This window comes from Balaenoptera borealis (genome assembly GCF_965194805.1).
Source record: "Balaenoptera borealis genome assembly, chromosome: 7".
Classification (NCBI taxonomy): Eukaryota; Metazoa; Chordata; class Mammalia; order Artiodactyla; family Balaenopteridae; genus Balaenoptera; species Balaenoptera borealis.
The window spans coordinates 90,608,691-90,628,000 of record NC_138864.1 but is presented as its reverse complement, the minus strand read 5'-3'; the positions used below and the strand labels follow the sequence as shown (position 1 = coordinate 90,628,000).

The following is a 19,310-nucleotide window of genomic DNA, read 5'->3' as shown; positions in this document are numbered from 1 at the left end:
GTACATAATACTTTATATAATACTATGGAATGTTGAATTCAAAATTACATGGAAAAAGAACATTTGTTGAGAACAAGAACAAAAGGGGCTCATGGGGCTTGTGACAATCAGGCAAACAGAAAGTATCACTCCAGAAAAATAAAAATTCCAGCTAGTGCAGAGCTAAGAAACATTCAAACAAAAGAACAAATATTGTATGATTCCTCTTATATGAAATATCTAGAATGGGCAAATTTACAGAGACAGAAAAGGTTAAAGGTTACCAGAGGCTAAGGAAAGGGGTAATGGGTAGCGTTTGCTTAATGGTTATAGTTTTTGTTTGGGGTTATGAAAAAGCCCTGGAAATAGATAATGGTAATGGTTGCACAGCATTGTGAATATCATTAATGCCACTTGAAGTGTACACTTAAAAATGGTTAAAGTGTCAAATGTTATTACACACACACATAAATTTTTAAAAATCACACACTAATATGTCCCCTGGGGATTATAAGAGTTGTAAGGCCTGTTGGGTGCTTTATGTGTGACATATTATCTATTACAACAATCTTTGGAGTAAGAGTAGCTGAAGGAGATTAACAGGGCAAATAGTAGACATTAGGGAAAACTCGCTTTCTCTCTTTGAAATAAGGGAAGTAGTAGGGGTTCCACTTTGAATCTAAGTACTTCCCCTTTTTCAAAGTTTTGAAAAATTGATGAGACCAGGCCCCTTTTCCACAAACTGAATATTTGGGGGAGGAAGGGTAAACTGTAGCAATAAATGACCATGTTATCATGTATTGTGTTTTGTGGTAATAACTTGTTGTAACAGGTAAAATAGTTTTGCACATATTAAACTTAAGTATTTTAATTTTGGCCTTTAAGCCAGTGGTTTTCGACCTTGGTTGCGTAAATGGAATCACCTTGAGTGTTTTGAATAAATCCTGATGTACAGGTTGTACCACAAACCAATGACATCAGAATCTCTAGAGTAGAGCCCAGGTATCAGGATCTTTAAAATTTCTCCAGGTAATTCCATTATGCAGGAAAGGATGAAAAGCACTCCTTAAATTATGTTGTATTACAGGCTTTTAATCTTAAGGGGTATTTAAGTAAATACAAATGAGGATGAATATATTTACTAGATTTTCAAACAAAAAAAGAAAAAAAAATGCCTTGAAAGGGAAGAACTATGGAGAGAGGGGGTTTGCTAAATTATTTTATCTCTTTAGTATATCAAGTGGCAAACTTCAAGAACTCAGCCCATAGAGTTACTCTGTATGGTGGAGATTCTGATAGAAACCTTGCCCACTAGTATAATCCAGCTGAAACTGGGAAGAAAGAGAGTAAGTAAAAAAAAAAGTGGGATATATACACCCCAGAAGTTGCACAAAATAATCTGATTTGGGTGTGGGAAGAAAATACTGGATCCTATATTTAAATTTAATATTTATCTAAAAATATTAGAATACTATAGTTTACTAATATTTAACATATAGATTTTAAAAGGTGCCCTAATTCTGTCCCTTGTGATAGAGGGTCAGTTGTCACCTGTTTCATGAGCTACTCAGAGGACCTCGTAGGGGCTCCATAATAATAAGTGATGATGTCCTCACCAGTTGGCTTATCTTAACATATTGTGACATACTGCAGTAATATGTATCTGATAAATGGACTTACAGATTATACCGTCTCATCTCAGTCAAATGCAATCCTTACAAAATAGATAAGTTGCTTAAATAATTTATACAATGGAGCTGTGCATTGAAGGTAATACCCACAATCAAGTACATGTAGACCAGCAAACAGATAAGAAATTGATGGCGTAGATATTTCTGTTTCTTGTATGAAGGCACACTTGAACATATTATGAAATAAAGAAGTGACAATCTGACGAAAAGTTGGAAAAAATGACTGTCTTAAAAATTGATATTATTTTCAGTCCCTAACAACTGACCTGATCTTTAGGTTTCTTGTGCTTTGAAATAATAGTCATTGATATCATGGTGCTGTTATGATCAACAAAGTATTTTTAAAAAGTCAATTCATTTTATATTTATCTGATTTATTATTATCTATTTTTGAGTCACTTTATATATTTAAAAGTTACCTTTTAACTACTATACTTACTAACATAATTTCTAAGAAGTAATATAGACCTTATCCTTGAATGGACAATGGCCATTTCCTACTGGTAAGTAGTTGGTGAGCATACAACTATATATTCTAGTGGTACTACTGTAGATACTCCCTTTTCTAACAAATATTAAGAAGGGTCTAAAGTAAGCCTGTGAGGCATAATTGTAATATAGAGAGTAGCCAACTATTAGGTTTTTCTGAACTCACATTATATGATTTGTTGGAATGTGATATTTATTACTTGTATGCCAGCCTAGCTTTAAAAAGTTCGTTTCTGACTGCCCAATTGTCTTAGTTGCCTTTTATCAGTTTTTGATATGTTAGATGACTTTTGGGAAGTACCTGAAAAAAAAGTAATCCTTTTGGGCTGATTTCTGTACAATTTTGTCTGATTGTTTTTAAAGCAGTATGGTGAACTGAGAATGAGAATTTGCTTTTTTCATTACCCCTCCTCTACCTCAAAAAACAGTTTTTCAAAGCTCCATGAATTTCATAAATGCCAATAATAAATCTTAAACTTTTTGTGTGTAAAGTATACTCCAAATCCAAATCTTTTTTACGTCTTTTCTTGTTTCCCAACCATAACATATATTGTGGGATGTAGTGGATTCTGTTGGTGCCAATGAAATTCCCTTGGATTTCTTTCATTATTTTTAGATTCCCCAGCTTCTGTCTATATTTTCTTTCAGTGGTGCACACCTGTGGTTCTCTTTGGATGGCTGCAGCTGGAGCTTCTTTCCCTGCTGGCACTCAGAGCTAGAAGTCTTGGGAGTTTATCTTCCCACCGCCCCATTCCCCAAGGAGCCCTTAGCCAATGACTAATCAAGGCAGGAATAGGAAAACTCAGCTTCTCTCCCTTAAGCTAGGACAAACTCTTGAGGCATAATTTACACTTAAGGTTTCTCTTAAGACTCAGACTAAACCTATATGCCTAAGACTGCCTGAAGTTGCACTTTTGGTTGGCCCCCTTTCTCTTTTCTGTTCTGCTTCACCCATTCTGTAATCATTTTTTTCCCCTTGAGTACATTTCCTTAATAAATCATTTGCATGTGAATTCTCAACATGATTTTTACTTGGAAGAGTGTTAGATCAAAAACTTTAGAGACTATTGGGGTAGAGGAGAGAAACCAGTTAACTATTAAGGCTGAGATAGAGCAAGAAGAATAGTAAAACAAAATAAAGCAAAAGACACCACCAAGAAAAATCCTCTATCGTTAATCATCAGCACCACCTTGACCATAACTGCACAGTCATTTTTGTAGCCCCTAGAGATGTGGAAAGAAAAGAAGAGAGATAGATAGTAGTGTGAAAAAAGCTGATCTGTGTCCCAATTTTTCCTCTTTGGCTTTCAAATAAAAGAAAGTATTCTGCTTATCTATTGCTGCAGAGCATATCCCCCCAAAGCCTATTGGCTTACAACAATGAGTAAAAATTATCTTGTTTGGGTTGCAGCTCAGGTTGATGGTTCTCCCTTGTGGTTGCAATCAAATGAAGGCTGAGACTAGAGTATTTGAAAGGCGTCTTCCACTACGTGTTTGGGTACCTGATTTCCAATGGCTGGAAGAGCTAGAGCTGGTTGAGTATTTTTTTCCATGTGTCACTCAACATGGCCAGCTTGGGCTTCCTTCCTCACTGGGCATTTTCAGGGTATTCAGCTTTCTCACATGGTGGCTTGCATTCTGAGAAAGCATTCTAAAGGACTAGGGTGGAAGCTGCGGTGCTTCTTCTGGCTTAGACTCAGGAGACTTGCAGTGTCACTTCTGCCACTGGTAAGTGAGTCATATGGCCAACCCAAACTGAATACTCTGAGGTGTAGTTAACTGGGGGCCATCTTTGGATATGTGTTTAATAAAATTAAGAGATTACAGAAAACATAGAGCACTCACCTTATTCTCAGAGGAGACTCTGAGCAGAGGCCCCACTACAAAATGGGGTAATGTATACTGGTTAAGAGGGTAGAGCACAATCGCCAGGCCCTAGCTGGAACATCTGAATTGCCCTCAGTTCCCTTGAGATGTGGGTTCTGAACTGAGAGCCCGTGGGTCTGCCAGGGGCCCTGCTGTGTGGAGCTAAGTGATTTTAAAACAGAGATGGAAGGTAGACAATTTTAGCAGAGCCAGGCAGAGGATATACGAACCCTCAGATGTCTGATTCCCCTTGTCAAGGGGAACCTAATTTTTAAAAGGGGATGACCGATGCTCCCCCCAAGAACATAGTATAAGGCAAATGACAGCACAAGAGGCAGGTAAGGAGTACAGGGACACAGCAACCAAGAGACATCACCTTGGACATGGGGAATAGCCAGCTAGTGAATACATAAAAGCAACTTAGAGGCCCAAGGACCTCATTTTTCAATGTAATGAGCTCTTATAAACCATACATTTCTCCCCTCTATACGTACTTTACCCCTCACGGATTTGGGAATTTAAGAACCTGATTTCTATGCTCAGCAAACTATTTTTGCCTCTTACTTTATCAAAAATGGGTTTTTTTAAATTACTCTGGATAGTCTGGATTTAGTGAGAAAGGAATTATATTTTATATACCGAAAATTTGAGGCTCAAGGAGGTTAACTACTCCATCAAATTCACATAGCCAGTAGTGGAAAGGATCTGGTAGTCAGATTCAACTCTGCTGCCTCATCCTATGTTCTTTCCACTTTACCATCCTATCTATCTCCAATATTTACTTCACTGAAAGGTACAATTGAAATACAGTTCTCAGAAATTCATCATGTTATAATCTTCACTTTTCACCAACAAATTCATTTTCTGGTTGTGATAACTGCAATCTGAAAACTGCTACATATTAATAAAAAGTGACACTGATATGTTTTTAGGTGTTCATTTATGCAGTGTGAATGAAGTCAGCTGTGTAAAAGTGACAGGAGAGAGAATTTCTTATGGCTCATTAGTAGAACATACAGCAGCAGTCAATTGTTGTATTTAATAGTCACCACACACACAGGATAAAGATTTATTTCGGCCAAGGAATTAAACTTGATAAAAACAGGCAGGAAACAAAGGATTGGAGATGGTCATAGAAGGGATTGCAAAAAGAATCAAACTTTCACCAAGTTACATGGATTGTTTCAGTTTTAAAATTAAATGTATGTCTAAGTTGAACCAGAAGTATTTTCCATCATCTTCCTGTTTTCTCCACTTTCTAAATCCTTCTGTCTCGATATAATTTTAATAATGTAAAGTGTCAAAGATATTAATCACAAAATTGATTTTAGGGATACACTTACAATACAACAACAACATAATAATGTAATAGCTAGCCCTTATTTAGTACTTTCTGTGTACCACACATCATACAGATCTCTTTACAGTAATTCATTTAATTTTAACAATACTTTTATGAAATTAGTTACTAATATTTCTGTGATGAGAAAATGAGGCACAGAGAGGTTAAATAAGTAGTATAAGATGGCACACATCTACTGAGCATTGGAGTTGAGATGTGAACTCAAATAGACTGGCCTCAGAGTCCACTCTATTAACCCACTGAGAGGCACTTCCTTTCTATCTAGACTATTGTGTTAGTCTTTGCAATATTTCAGTGTTTTTCTCTTTAAATCTGATCAACATATTCATATGCACAAATATAAAGAGATTTTAAGTAAATTTTTTGCCACTTAAAATAATTACTATGCATTAAAAAATAAAGTTTTGGGTAATCAGAGTGACTTGGACCAGAGAGCAGACAGGATGAATACACAGATATGCCAATGAAGATCCCACATCTTCTATGAGATCTGGAAAGCCAAAAAGCACTCTTGTTACTGTTTTTGGACAGGAAGTCTGTGAACGTAAAGGAAATGGCCTTAGAATGTGTGGTAACAATTTTGACAGGCTTCAAGCCAGGCATTCTTTTCTGGCCACCAAATAGGTTCTTTATAGAAACCGTAGCACCTACTCTTGAAAGAGCCTTTAAAGAAGGAACTTGCAATGCCCAAGAAGATAGAAAGGTGTGGTGTTGGATTTTCATGAAGATAAGCTCTGCTAGTAGTATCTCAAGAACTATTTGTGATAGAAAGAAGAGGTGAACTTACATACAGTAACTATTTGTTTTGGTGTAGTTGAAACTACCATTGAATTGCATTTTCACAAATTATTATTCATATAAGGTCTTAGGGCTGCTGAAGTGGGACTTTCCCTCATTTCACTTGTATTAAGGACCACTGCAACTCCATGAATTATTAAGAGAACATTTTAAAACAAAAATCCTCAATCTTCAAACCCCTAATTCATTTATTCATTCAGCACATAGTTACTGGACAACTACTTTGTGCCAAGCAATGTTCTTTGTGCTGAGAAATTTCTGCTCTCATCAAGTTTATATTCTAGTGGGAAGAGAAAGACCGTCATAATGAAATTGTACTTTAGAAGATGACAAGTGTATGAAAAATAATAAGGGAGGGTAAGGTAATTGGGTGTGCTGAGGGTAGAGGTAGAGGGAATGTAAAACAGAGTGGTCAAAGTATGTTTCACTCAGTAAGTGATGCTGAGGCAGGTAAGGCTGGACCAGAGTGAGCAAGTGGAAGTAGGAGAAGTTGGAGAAAGAATGGGAAGCCAGATCATAATAAATCTTGGGAGAATTATAGGACCCTTGGTTTTCACTCTGAGGGAAGTGGAGTTATTGGAGTGTAAGGACAGAAGAGTGACTTAAAACCATAAAACTCCTACAAGAAACACGGGGTGAAAGTTTCTTGACATTGGTCTTGGCAATGACTTCTTGGATATGACATGAAAAGCACAGACAACAAAGGCAAAGTAGACAAGCAGAACTATATGAAACTAAAAAGCTTTTGCACAGCAAAGGAAACAATCAACAAAATGAAAAGGCAACCTATGGAATGGGAGAAAATATTTGCAAGCCATATATCTGATAGAGGGTTAATATCCAAAATATATAGGGAACTCCTTCAATAGCCAAAAAAATAATAACTCAATTAAAAAATGGGGAAAGAAACTCAATAGACATTTCTCCCAAGAAAACATACAAATGGCTAACAGGTATATGGAAAGGGTGCTCAACATCACTAATCATCAAGGAAATAATAAATTAAAACTCCAATGAGATATCATCTCACACCATTTAAGATAGCCATTATTTTTAAAAACGTATATAACCAATATTGATGAAGATGTAAAGAAAAGGGAACCCTTGTTCACTGTTGGTGGGACTGTAAATTGGCACAGCCACTATGGAAAACAGTACAGAGGCCCCTCAAAAAATTAAAAATAGAACTACCATATGATTCAGCAATCACACCTCTGCTTGTATAGTCAAAGGAATTGAAATCTTGAAGTTATATCTGTACTGCCGTGTTTATTGCAACATTACTTATAATGACCAAGATGTGGAGGCAACCTAAATGTCCATTAATTGATAAAGAAAATGTGATATATTCATACAAAAGAATACAATTCAGCCTTAAAAAAAAAAAAAGAAAAGAAAATCCTGCCATTTGCAACAACAGGGATAAACCTGGAAAGCATGCTAAGTGCAATATGTCAGATACAGAGGAAAATACTACATTATACCAATTATATGAGAAATCTAAAATATTCAGACTCATAAAAGCGAAGAATAGAGTGGTAGTTGCCAGAAGCTGAGAGGAGGAGGAAACAGGAGAGGTATTAGTCGAAGGGTACAAAGTTTCAGTTATATAAAATGAAGAGTTCCTAGAGATCTACTGTCCAGCCCATTGTCTATACTTAATTATACTATATTGTATACCTAAAATTTTGCTAAGAGAGTAGATCTTATGCTGTGTTCTTATCACAAAAAAGTAACAACAATAAAAGGGCAGGAGGAAACATTTGGAGGTGATGAATATGGCTGTGTTTATGGCATAGATTGTGGTAATGGTTTCATGGATATATACTTATCTCCAAACTCATCAAGTTAGGTACATCAAATATGTGCAGACTTTTGTACATCACTAATGCCTCAATAAAAGGTTTTTTAAAAAACAATAATAGTATGTTGCCTACAGTTAAAAAAATGACTCTGTCCTCTGTATTGACAATAACCCAAAGGTCCTAAGAGTGAAAACAGAATACTAAAAAAGCTATTTTAATAATCAAGAATGAAGGTGATGATGCTTGGTTAGATGATAAAAGAGTTGAGAAATTGTTAGTTCTATATACATTCTGAAAGTGAAATATTAGAATTTTCAGAAGTATTGAGTTGGAGTTTATGACAGAACAAAGAGTCAAAAATGAGTCTCATACAACTCAACATCAAAAAACCAAACAACCCGATTAAAAAATGGGCAGAGGACCTGAATAGACATTTTTCCAAAGAAGACATACAGATGGGCAACAGGCACATGAAAAGATGCTTAACGTCACTAATCATCAGGGAAATACAAATCAAAACCACAATGAGATATCACCTCACACCTATCAGAATTGGCTATTATCAAATAAACAACAAATGACAAGTTTTGGCAAGGATGTACAGTAAAGGGAACTCTCATACTCAGTTGGTGGGAATGTAAATTGGTGCAGCCACTACGAAAAGAATATGGAGTTTCCTCACAAAGTTAAACATAGAAAGAACTACTACACAATTCAGCAATCCCACTTCTGGGTATTTATCCAAAGAAAACAAAATCATTAATTCAAAAAGATATATGAACCCTATGTTCATTGCAATATTATTTACAATAGCCAAAATACAGAAGCAACCTAAGTGCCCATTGATAGAAGAATGGATAAAGAAGGTGTGATATATATAATATATTGCATGATTTCCCTGCTTTCAACCTCTTCTATTTTGTTAGTCAAGGTTCTGAAAGGAAATTAATGTCACACTCAAATTTGGAATTTTAAGAGAATTTAACAAGAGAACTGTTTACAAACTTATTGGTATGGTTTGAGAAGAGCAACAGAAAAAGCTGCAGTGGTTGGGGGCTAGTAATAGCTAGTAGCTATTACCACACTTTGGCTTAGAGGATCCAGGAGAGAGAGCGGTTACCAGAATCAGGAGAGGGCTATAACAAGGTCTATAGCTTTTGGGAATGTTGGGGAAATATAATTAAAAACAAAATCCCCTGCCAACACAGAAAATCTCACCACAAATGTAGGAAAGGAAGAAAACAGTTTTATTATTAAATAAGCATTAAACTAGAATTTGATGTGTATCACAGGCAATCTGCTAAGAGACTGCAAAGACAGAGATGAATCTCACCCTTTTATAGCCAAACAGAAACAATCAATTCTGTGCATGTTCTTAAGGTACAAGATAAACAGTAACTAGTCCTCAAGTAAAAGGACTTGACAGCACCATTTGTCACAAATAGTTCATCCTAAATTCACCTGATAATTAAGGTTACCATCTGTGCTAATTAATTGGCTTTATCCAGAGAAAAAGTGAACTTCTTACATCTTTATAACAGGAGGTAATTTTGCAACTTGAGCACAGAGCCCCCTGAAGTTAGGCTCCTACTCTCCCACAGAAACCAGGAGACAGGGGCATTATCTTCCTTGATTACATTTCAGCGAGATGGCTGGAAGGTCCTTGAGAAAGACAGGCTTGGGTTGTAAAGCCGACAAGAGGCTTATTTAGCTCTTAAAAAGATTTACATACATTTCAGAGACAGAAAAAGAAGTTACAATTACAAGTTTCTAAAGTAAATACTCTAGGAAAAGGGAAGGAAGGGACGTCTCTTTCCTTATTTTCACTGGGGAGAATTAAGCCTCTTATTTTTATTTTTGCATTTGCCCTTACGGTAGGAGGATTGAGTACACGAACAGTGACTTGGCAGATAAGTCAAAGAAATAGATATCTTGACCTCACTCTCCTCACAACTTCTAGATCTCCTATCAGTGCCTCCCTACCGGTGTCTTAGCCTGGGCTTTCCTAAAAGCAAAGACTGAAACAATTACTCATATGCAGGTAGATTATTCAGAAGGTTATACAGGGAATGTGAGAGAGGAATAGGAAATAATGAAATAAGACAAGACAGAAAAGTCAATACAAGTATATATTACTGAGTTTGATTCCCTCCAGAGACAGCTGAAGTTTGATCCTTCTTGGACCTTCTCAGAAACATACAGAATACTTTTAGATGTGTCAACCAAAAATTAACAGAGGAAAGCATTTTCCATTTTGTATCATTCCATATTGTTTGAAGGTTAGTCCAGGGGCATTACAGATAAGTGAGTCAAAGCCAGTAGGTGAGTGTTCAGCTGCAGCTGAAAAGGAAAATGTAAATCTGGACTCAGAAGGTATCTGATGCACCTCTATTGGCCATATCCAATTAGAAGCTGGAAGAAAGGAAGTCAGTTGACATTCATATGGAGTGACCTCCTGGGGCACAGGGTAGGGTGGAGAAAGATGGAGAATAAATTTGGAGTTGCAAATGAAAGATGTTCACTATACCACTTTGAAAGGCTATTCTCGAAACAGTAGCCAAAATGATCTTTTTAAAATCTAAGCCAGATCTTATTATTTCTCTGGTCAAAACCCTCCCTATTTCCCTTACTCCACTTAATGCTTTTTTCTGTATCATAAATTGAAACCAAGTTTGTTAAGGAAGGAGATAAGTTTTCATTTGGCAATACACAGAGAATAATTGTGCTATGCTAAGCTAAAATATTGTATAAATATTTGAAGCATGAATATCACACTGAAAAGCACATTTGAACATAGAATTATGTTGAAAACTGTTACTATGTAGTTTTATATGTTTGAAAGCTTGAAAGTATTAATCAGCTCTGGAATGCTAGATTAAGCAGATATTAAATAGTAAAAATGACAGAGTACAATTCTTAGATTAAAACTAATAGAAGCTGTGATGTCTTATTAATAACATTTACCTTGACTGTAATGACCTGTCTTTCTTTTTTTATTGACTTGTTTAAAGACTATTTATAACCCTTTCATTTTGAATCTTTGTTTAATATAGCATTCTTACTAGAGGTGACTAAGTTATTTTCAAATATTTGTGTAATTGTCTACTGTATAAAAAGCAATTCCGTTATTCATTCCACAGATATTTGTTCATCACCGTGATAGATAACAGATTTCAAAAAATACAAAGATGGAAAATAATTCCGTCTCTCAGTGAGCACTCAGTACAGTATAAGTTATGTATTCCGATAAATGTTAAAATGCAGGTAAAAAGTGGTCTAATATAAATACATAAGGCAGAAAATCTAATTCTTCTGGAATCATATGTTGCTTCCAAAAAGAGATTATTACTAACATGGATCTTGAAATTCTGGCAGAATGTAGCAGAGGGAAAGGTGAATACACAAGTGTAGAGATTTTAGAGATAATGGTTTAGTCTAGAAGGTACTGTGAGTACAGCAGAATATTGACATTTATGATGGAGATGTGGCCATATAGGCAGTAAAAATCTGATTCCTTGAGTTTTAGTTGTCCCCTTAAAAAGCTTACTCTTTATCCTGAAGGTAATGACTAGCTGCTGAAGGCTTTTCAGCAGGAAGCTAATAATGCCAAATTATCCTTAAAATTAAAAAAAAAAAAATCCCTTACACAAAGTACTAGTCTGACTAAAAGTTCAACTGGAGCTAGGAAAATCAGTTAGAAGGCTATTGCCATCTCTTGGATGAGAGATCTAACTGCCTGAGTTAAATTTCTGGCTATGGAGATGGAAGGGTTTCATGAGCTACCTAGTAGGTAAAATCTGTCAAACTTGGTAAATCCGGGAAACTGGGGTGAGAGGGTTGGAGAAATCTAAGAAACTCCCAGGCTTCCAACATATGTGACTGGATGCTTGGCCGTAACAGGGAATGTAGGAAGAATTTCTATTAGGTAGAAAAGCCAAGAGACAAGAAGTTAGTGTTTTAGTTACCTGTCATTGTAGAATAAACCCATTCTCCTTAAGTGGCAGAAGACAACCACCGTTCTTTTATGGTCATGGATTTTGTGGGTGAAGAATTCAGAAAGAGCACAGCATGAATGGCCTGTGTCTGCTCCATGATGTCTGTGGCCTCAACTGGAAAGATCTGAATGGCTGGGATGATTGGAACAACTGGTGCCTGCAATTGTCTGGAACAATCTTTTTTGTCTTGGAATACTTTCACATGTTTAAAAATTATTCAGGACCTCAAAGGGTCTTTGTTTAAGTAGACTATATCCATTGATATTTACCATATTAAAAATTAAAAGAGATTTTAAAAATATTTATTTTAATTTATTTAAAATAGTTATCATAACCCCTTTAATTTATATCATATATAATTTTTAAAATAAAAAGCTACATTTTCCAAAACAAAAAAAATTGTAAAAAGAGTGGCATTGTTTTCTTTGTTGTTTTTTTTGTTTTGTTTTTGCAAAACCCCTTAATTTCGGACTTAACTAGGAAACATGCAGTTTCTCATGTTTCTGTGCCCAGTGCTACAATATGTTGTTTTGATTGAAGTATATGAAGAAAATCTGACCTTATACAAACGTAAAGTTGGGAAAAAGGAGGAATATTTTAATAGCCTCTAGAGATAATTGTGAATATTTTCCTTCAATACTGTACAAAAACTTGACAAAAGGTATTTTCTTAAAGTTCAGTTTCAACAGGGAATCTGAAACTGTACTAGGGAACTTTTTGCACTCTGTAACATTAAAATCCATCCTTATATCTTGCACTTTGAGTGGATCTTTTACCCATGAATGATTTTTATAATGTGCACAGATCGTTAGGAAAATATTGTTTCACTCTGCAGATCTTGCAAATGTTGATACATTTCATTATAAAAATAAAAGAATGACATTTATTAAAGTCATCACCCATCTTACCGGAAAAGTCTTGGGAAGCTATTAAGCTGATAGTAGCAGATAAAAACTTAAAATTTATCATTGACTGTCAATACTGTCAAATTTTTTCTTTGAAACACTTTCTTCTTTTCCAAGAAAATATTTTCCAAATACCTAATGATGAATTACTATAGTTTTTCAGTCATTCTTTCATGTAAAACTGGTGTTCCATAAAAGAAGCACCTAATTCAGCCCACAAATCAATTGCACAAGTGCTTTTTCTTAAGACAAGGATCATACTTTCGTATGCAGCAATGCACTTCATACATATTTCCCATCTTGATACATAGGATATTAAAAAGATGAGTACTAAAGAATTTTGATTTGATAAAATTAATATTTTTCTGCATCACTAAGAATATTCTTAAGTGAAAATGACATTTTATGACTTCTTTTTTCTGCAAGTGTATGGTGGTAAAGAATTTAAAGAATGTGAGTACAGCATGGTGTATCTGCCCTGATTTACGCTAAGGCTTCTGCAGTTTTTTTGCACCACTTCAAATATCAACACAGGGCAAAAGGCAAATAATGTGTTAGCATTATTTAGAAAATAGTTTTGACCTCACGGACTCTTTGAAAGAATTTCAGTAGCTCTTACAGGTCCATGGACTAAACTTTGTGAAGCATTGCTCTTCATGTATACTATTCGGTGATCCGAAGACTGGCTCAGCTGAATGTCTTCAGTTGGCTTCTCCATGTAGCTGGGTTTCCTTATAGCATGACGGCTTCAGGGTAGCTGGACATCTTAAATGGTATGTTAATGAATGTCACAGCAAGTAAGGCAGAAGCTGAATGGCTTTTTATGACTTAGCCTTTGCAGTGACATAGCATAATTTTTTAAATCATATTCTATTGTTTAAATAGTCACAAGCTTAAGGGGAGAAGGCATATATGCCTGTCTCTCAATGAGATGAATACTCAAGAATCTGCAGCAATGTTTTAAAATTTCCACAGACTGATATTGGCCATAAATTATTTACATTCTTCCACTATGCAAAATATAGTCACCCCTTCAAAGAACTTTTTCAAAATCTCATCGTGTTAGAGAACCAGGGTCAAGATTCAGATTTTTTATCTAAATCAGGTCTAGGTGTGAATGAGAGTCCTTGGGTTTGGATCCTTGGTATGATTCCTCTTGATGTGAAGACTTATGGTTTAAAGAGATCAGTTACCTGCTTCACAATCACCCAGTATTCAATAATTGTCAGGTATAGGATAACATAATTGACATTGCAGTTTAAAAAGAGGAGAAATGGGAGGCACACAGCAGTCACTTATCATTAATAATTCTAAAATTTGACAGAATTCCTCTCACCAGTTCCTTGATTAAGGTCCAGTCCTGCTCCCTGCCCTACTTCTGGCTACTAGTCTGCCCGTTGGATTTTAGATGTGCCGAGTCGTCTTTCCTTTTACATAGGAGATGGCCTGTATTTGCAGGTAGGTAGTTTGCCCTGCCTCTTCCTGTCCATAGAGATTTGGGTGTTCAAAGCCCTTTTTAAAATTTATCCTGAGTCTGGGTTTTCAGCCTTTCAATTATTATTATTAATAATAATCATCAATTATTGATGATTCAATGGAATTATCAAGTTTGTACTCGTAAATGCAATCCTAGGCACACTATTTATTGAGTGCTTAGTGTGTGAAGGCAGTGTTAGCCACTGGAATACAGAGTTTAATAGGATAGGCATGGTTTCAACCTTCATGGAGACTAGAATCTAATTTGAGAGCCTTCACCACTGAGATTCAGGCCATGAAAGGAAAATAGAGGTCACTACAGCAGGTAGATCAGAAGAATAGACCTCTTCTGGAGGTTGGTCAAAGAAGGCTTAAGGAAGTGACATTTAAGCTAAGCTCTGAAGGATAAGTAAAAATTGACTTTAAAGTGTGCACTATTCCTGTATTGATGCTATATATATTTGGGCATTAAACTGATGTCTTCTGATAGCTCAAAACGGCATTTTTAGTTTTTAATATAAAAATAAAACAACCTAAAAGGTACGTGCCTTCACCCTAATCTCATGTATCTAGCAAATGTATAGGGGAGAGATTTCCTTCCGTTTCTGTTGCAGAAGTAGTCATTATCATAATTTCATCCTTACACAACTAAATCTATATGCAGCAATACTGCCATGATGGTATTGGTAAGCACACATACATTCACATGAGTGGTTATCCCTCATCATTTGATCTCTTCCATAAAAAGAATAAAAGTTACTGTTGAAATAAATAAGAATGAGGAACACAACTTATGGTTATGGGCCTATGCCTATGATTAAATATTTAGCAAGTTTCCATTGGAAGCCTGCATTTTCAGGGATTTATTGTTCTGATATAAAATTCATTGGGATTAAACTAGGCAGATAGCAACTTTTTATTTTCCAAATCTAGTTTAAATTGGTTTGCCTGTTTTATGTTATGGGAGTTTAAAGTGAGAAAAAAGCATATTTCTTTAGTCTTCAATTACCTCTGAGCTCCTTTTACTGAGCGCCTGTCTGAATTTAAAAAAGTAATAATAACAACATAAAAAGATAGGCTTATAGACATTCATTTTATGATAGAAGACAAGAGTATGAGATAGGTTTCTGGTAATTGAGTGCGTTTCAACTAATTGTATTTTCTTCTCTTTCACAAAGAATTGTGTGCCGTGTGTAAACTGAGGCTTACTGTGTGGTATATTTAGTACCATTTCTGCTCCCTGTCAATTGATTTTATCTTCACAAGTAGGTTGACTGATCTTTCTTCTTTTGGATACTTGTAACCCCTGGCTTTTAATTTGGCTTAACATTAGAATAGACATTTGTAACAGTATGAGTTTTGTTTTGTTTTGCCCATAAATTTAACACTTTTTATGTAGTATCCTTTTAAAATAACTAATTCCAGTAGCTCTGAGCTTAGAAAACAATTCTCTCCCTTTGTTTTTAATAAAAAGTATATATTAGGACAATGAAAGAACATTTTTGACATTTTATTATCTATAAAACAAGGGATCAAATACAAGGAAATCAAGAACAATATAATTGGAGTATATATAGAACTTGTCACCAATTCTTGCTTACCATGCCCACCATGATGCCCACCATGATGTTTGGAAATGTAAATTTAGTATGTAGTATTAATTCCTCACAGAGTAACAATTGTTATGAAGCTCAATAGGACTAGAAATTTTTTCAGAAAAAGAAATTAGAAAGCTGAAAAAGATTAAATAAAGGTGGATCATTGGGGGTTAATGAAGAGAAAGAAACAGAGTGAAAGGAATCAAGCTCACTTTGAAAGTTGGAACTTAAATACCCATTAAGACAGTGGTGAAAGATAAGGTATATAGTAAAAGAAAGGAAGCAGACATCCAGATGGGGAGGGAAGTGGTGGATGGAATTAGGTTACCAGGAAGACTATCCTGTGCATCCCACATGTAGTTGGAAAGCTGAGATTGAAACTTGGAAGAGGTCAAAACTGAAGATATAGAGTTGGAAGTTGCCTGCACAGAGGTGACTTTAGATAAGGTGACCCAGGAACTGAGGAGTTAAAGACAGAGCAGAGCAGTACCAAGAACTTGTTCACTGTGGAATTTCTATATTAAAGGGAGGGAAGGAGTAAGAGGAGCTGGAAAAGTTAGAAAATTAGTTAATTAAAGAAAGAGAGGAGTTGAGAAAATAAATAACTTGTTCAAGTGTTTGCCCAATATAGAGAGATGAGAAAATTCAGTCCCTTATTTAAAGAAGCTTGTAATGACAGAGTTATAAAGCAGAGATTTTCTAGATACAATCTTTTTATAGAAATCATTTGATGAAGACAACATCAGATAGTGGGGGAAGTAATAGATTTGAGAATGAGTAAGGGTTTTCTCTTTTTAAATGCACATGATTCGTAAACCTGTTTTTCTTATAGCAGATGTGAATTTCATATACAATTTCCTGAGTCAAAGCATTTTTCCATTTGGCTTTCGGGAAGATAATTGAATGCAAAGATCAGCTGAACTCTGGAGGCCATTAACATCTGATTTAAATTTAGTCTTCCATGGAGCTTGGGTGATTAGACTACCACTTAGAAGAATATATCCTTTGGATAGCCAAGTGGCATGCACACCTGTTATCACCATAGCTGGTTTGTAAATGTCACTGCTGCTTCATATAAATAAAGCAGTGAAATGGATAAACAGCATTTCAGAAGCATATTATGATATCATTTTAGGGTGTTTTGATGATTTGTGCATTTCTCCATAAATTAATACAGTATATTTGTTAAAATGGTATAGTAACATTTAAAGAAAACATATGTTCGGCAAGTATTTGAGTCATTATGGAATGTAACATTCATCTACAAATTAAAGTGTTTTTCCTCATTCTGGATATAAAACCTCTGTCTTAGAGAAAATGAGTAAAAAGGCTGGAAAATGAATAGTACAAACGAATATAGATGTTACTGATAAAAGTGATGCCAAAAATATAGAAAATTGATTCCTTTTAAAAAACAGATAATATGAAATTTAAAAGGCAAGGTGTCAAATCATATATTTTCATCTTTTTTATGTTCTGGCTGAATTATGATAGGGCATAGTCTGTATAATAAATGTTTCTTATGAGGGCCAAGGGAACTATTTTGTTAAAACTATCATTTTTATAGGATGTAGAGAAAGCTATTGATAAACTATATTAAGGATGATAAGATTATCATCAAAGACACATATAAGAATATACATCCAACGATAGCTGTTTTACACTATTTTATGTGTACTGTACTGTCACATGAATATGCTTTAAGACATTAAACTATGATTATATGATAAAGTAGAAATAAAAACTAAAGCATAGAGGCATATTTCAGAGATATTGTGGGTTTGGTTCCAGACCATTACAATCAAACAAATATCACAATAAAGTGAGCCACATGAATTTTTTGGTTTCCCAGTGAATATAAAAATTATGTTTATACTATACTGTAGTCTGTTATGTGTGCAGTAGCATTTTGTCTAAAAAAATGTACATATCTTAATTAAAAAATATTTTATTGCTAAAAAATGTTAACCATCATCAGAGCCTTCAATGAGTCATAGTAGTAACATCAAAGATCACCAATCACAGATCACCATAACAAATATAATAATAATGAAACAGCTTGAACTATTGGAAGAAACACCAAAATGTGACAGAGAAACAGGAAGTGAGCAAATGCTGTTGGAAAATGGCATTGATAGGCTTACTCAGTGAGGGTTGCCCCAAACCTTCAATTTGCAAACAAACAAACAAACAAACAAAAAACAGTATCTCTGAAGCACAGTAAAATGATATATACCTGTATAAAACTGTTTTCTCTAAAATGGTCATTGCAGTAAGCCAGATACAAATAGTATAATACATGAGGTTCCTCTCAAGTAGCTCCTCTAAACACATAATTAAAAGAAAGTGACATGTCAGGGTCCATAATGCAAAACAGAATAGTAAATTCAATGTCAAAGCAAAAATTGCACTGGACAATGTTAAACAGGCAAGGAAGACTTTATTTAAGGCTGTTGCAATGGGGGAGTGAGAGCAAAACTCAGTCTGAACTCAACTCCACTGAAACAAAAGGCTCTATAGGGTTTTTAAGTGTTTGGATGAGGGGAAGATCATAGACCAATTATGTTTGCCAACTGAGTTTATCCAAAGGAAAAGTAAACTTTCTTCTATCTTTATGACACAAAATAATTTAATCACTTGAAGCAAGAAGCCCTGCAGAAGTTAGGTTCCTACTGTCCCACAAACTGAGAAATAGGGGTACTATCTTCCTTACTGATTACATTTCAAATAGATGGTTCCCAGGTTCTTGAGAAAGACATTCCTGGTCTGTACAACTGACAAGAGGTGTTAAAAAGATTTGCCTCTTAAAGGAACAGAGAAGAATTTATAATTACAAGTTTTCTAAAGTAAGTGCTCAAAAGAAAAGGAGGTCAGGGGCCTAGAGTCAGGAAGAAACCTGTCTAAAAGTTAGTGAAGCCAAGGGGAATGTTTCAAAGCCTTCTTGATCATCAGGAACCACATGTTCATAAGGACTCAGCGCCTCAAATGTTCTTAAAGGGAACATTTCTTGAATGAATGGATCAAAAACATAATATCAATTCAGTAATGCTCCTGTTATATAAAGCAGTGTTTCTCACCTTTTTTCTCATATTATAACACTCACAGAAAATGCTAATATTTGAGTGACTCTATGGATTAAGTCAGCTCAGTCAAATTAGGCCTGCTCAGCCTCCATCAACCTCACCCAACTGCCCTGAGGGGCACCCCAACAATTTCTTCTAGAAAGTTCTGATAGAGAGCTTAATTTTAGATGAGTGAATAGTGGAAGCGACCTTGGAAGTTAATTGAAATAACACGTTATTTTTCTTATCACTGTTTCTCTTTTGCAGGTGGAACCATGCTCTA

The 19,310-nt window shown here is 35.2% G+C and overlaps 1 long non-coding RNA gene across 1 annotated transcript in view; it reads right to left on the bottom strand.

Annotated features, from left to right (window-relative positions):
• The window catches only part of LOC309632549, a 428,412-nt gene extending 409,102 nt beyond the window's left edge, over positions 1-19,310 (bottom strand). The window contains exon 1 of the long non-coding RNA XR_014246974.1: positions 1-19,310. This exon is cut by the window's left edge and continues 27,781 nt beyond it. This is a non-coding gene — a long non-coding RNA (uncharacterized lncRNA).